A 2,500-nucleotide genomic window follows, 5' to 3' on the forward strand; every position below is an offset into this window, starting at 1 on the left:
TCTTGTACTCATTTCTCCCTTTATTCAATTCATATACAATTCAAACAACCATGGTGGCAATACAAATGGGTCTGTGTATTATCCATTTTGTTCATCTTTCTCAAACTTTAGACCCCTACCCAAAATTCTTGTACTCATTTCTCTCATTATTCAATTCATATGCAAGTCAAACAACCATGGTTGCAATACAAACCTCTGCCTTAAGCCAACATTCTCCTCACACATCTCGCTTTTCTTTACCTACCACTTCTTATGCCTGGCAAAGCACATACATATTCGTCATCGTTCAAATCGATGACATTGCTTTGCACAACAACTAAGGCAATAGGGAGGGCTCTCCTAAACACAATAGGCTTCAGAACATTACTGCATCTGCCCAAACACGCAAACACGAATGGACATCAACACAATATTTACAAACAGAGCTCTAAGCTAGTATGGAAGTCAATAGAATCCTTATCCACCCTTCATCATCTATACACCAATGAGAATCCCATCTATAGAGGAGAGATGGCGTACATTTAATCGGATTTTGCTGTGGTTATCATACAACATTCAAGACATCCAATTGTAGGTGAGGCAACATAAACAATACATGTCCATACTGCCGGGATGGCTTTCATGAACTATAGTCGTCCACCTTTCTAAAGATTGCACAACAATGGCAACACACAGACACAAACACATCTGGCGTGAAGGGCCTCTTGCGGGAATCCATGAATGCGACCTCTTTTCTAAGTTGCCTTTCCTTCAGACTTCAGACGTACCACACTGCCTGTGTTAACCCACAGAGCATAGTTTGAATAACAGTGTTCTGGACAGATCACCAGGGGGCCCTACGAGTGAAGGAAGAGGAAGAATGAACATGGGTAACAAGAGGAAAAGAAGGAACGAATAAATGAACGAACGAGTGGAGGATGCAAGTAAGGGTGGAATAAAGGGGAATGAACAAAGACAATGAGCAGGAAAGAAGGACAGAGTGAGCAAGAGGACGAAAACAAATAAGGAATCGCTTTGAAGAAATATTTTTCCGGCAACGAATCAAAAGCTTCAGGTCTCGATTAAGAAAGAGGAGGAGGAGGGAGGAGGAGGAGGAGGAGGAAGAGGAGGAGGGGGAGGAGGAGGAGGAGGAGGAGGGAAAACGGGAGTGGACTATAAATAGGAAGGGAGGGGAGAGCGAAATGGAGGTGAGGAGGAGTACCTTTGATAATATTTTCCCTTTTTATTTCGGAGACAAAGGACGAGTGTTTCGAGCAATAACATCACAGGAGTGTAAACAGGGGTGGGGGTGGGCATAAGGCCAGTAATTAAGAGGCCGGGAAGAAAGAGGAAGGAGCTGAGGATGAGATGTAGGAGAAGGTGGAGGAAATCATGCACCAGCAACAGCAACAGCAGTAGCAATATTAGCAGTAGTAGTAGTAGTAGTAGTAGTAGTAGTAGTAGTAGTAGTAGTAGTAGTAGTAGTAGTAGTAGTAGTAGTAGTAGTAATAGTAGTAGTAGTAGTAGTAGTAGTAGTAGTAGTAGTAGTAGTAGTAGTAGTAGTAGTAGTAGTAGTAGTAGTAGTAGTAGTAGTAGTAGAAGTAGTAGTAGGAGCAGTAGTAGTCGTAGTACGGCACCTAACATCACCGAACTAATAATTCCTCTTGAAGAAACCATCAGAAGTGAGCTAATTCAAACCATCACCAAAGGACGGATACCAAACGATCAGGAAAGGAAACTAGTTGAACTTTCACCAAGAATGGGAGGGCTAGGGAGCTCAAACCCAATTAACCTTGCCAACATAGAACACCACAACTCACTGAAACTCACGTACTTACAAACAACATCATGTCACAAGATCAACAGGAGACGAATGTGGATGAAATCAGAGAAATTAGAAGAAACATATCAAAGGGAAGGGAAGTGAGGCAGAAGGAGCTTCGCACCTTATTAGATCAGCTATCGAATCGTATGAAAAGAAAGGTAGCAATGACATAGGAAGATGTGGCCTCCAATTGTTTGACAGCACTACCAATCAGGGCAAGGGGATTCAACCTAAACAAAAGATAATTCACGGATGCCATAGCCCTGAGATAGGGATGACCACTGGAAAGGCTGCCTAACAGATGCTCCTGTGGTATACATTTTGAGCCAAACCATGCGGTGATATGCAAGCAGGGTGGATTCATCTGCACGAGACATGGCGAGATAAGGGATCTCACTGCCCAAATGCTTCGGGAGGTGTGCAAGGGTGTGACCATCGAGCCAACACTACTCCCACTAGGAGAGGAAAACTTCATGTACCGCACTTCCAACGCATCTGATAAAGCAGGAGTGGACGTCAGCACAAGAGGTTTCTGGACATGGGGACAACTTGCCTTTTTTGGCATACGAATATATGATCCAATGGTCCCTTGTTACAATAACTCAACTATTGATGCGTCCCACTCCCGAAGTGAGAATGAGAAACTCAGGATGTAGTGTACGAGGAGCGTATATAAAATGTGGACCAGGGATCATT

General features: G+C 43.4%; 1 protein-coding gene across 2 annotated transcripts in view; it reads left to right on the forward strand.

Annotated features, from left to right (window-relative positions):
• Cad87A (cadherin 87A) overlaps window positions 1-2,500 on the forward strand; it is a 324,473-nt gene that overhangs the window by 85,405 nt on the left and 236,568 nt on the right. The gene's annotated exons all lie outside the window — the stretch shown is intronic.

This window comes from Oratosquilla oratoria, chromosome 7, assembly GCF_046742065.1.
Source record: "Oratosquilla oratoria isolate Oo_2021 chromosome 7, ASM4674206v1, whole genome shotgun sequence".
NCBI classification, from domain to species: domain Eukaryota; kingdom Metazoa; phylum Arthropoda; class Malacostraca; order Stomatopoda; family Squillidae; genus Oratosquilla; species Oratosquilla oratoria.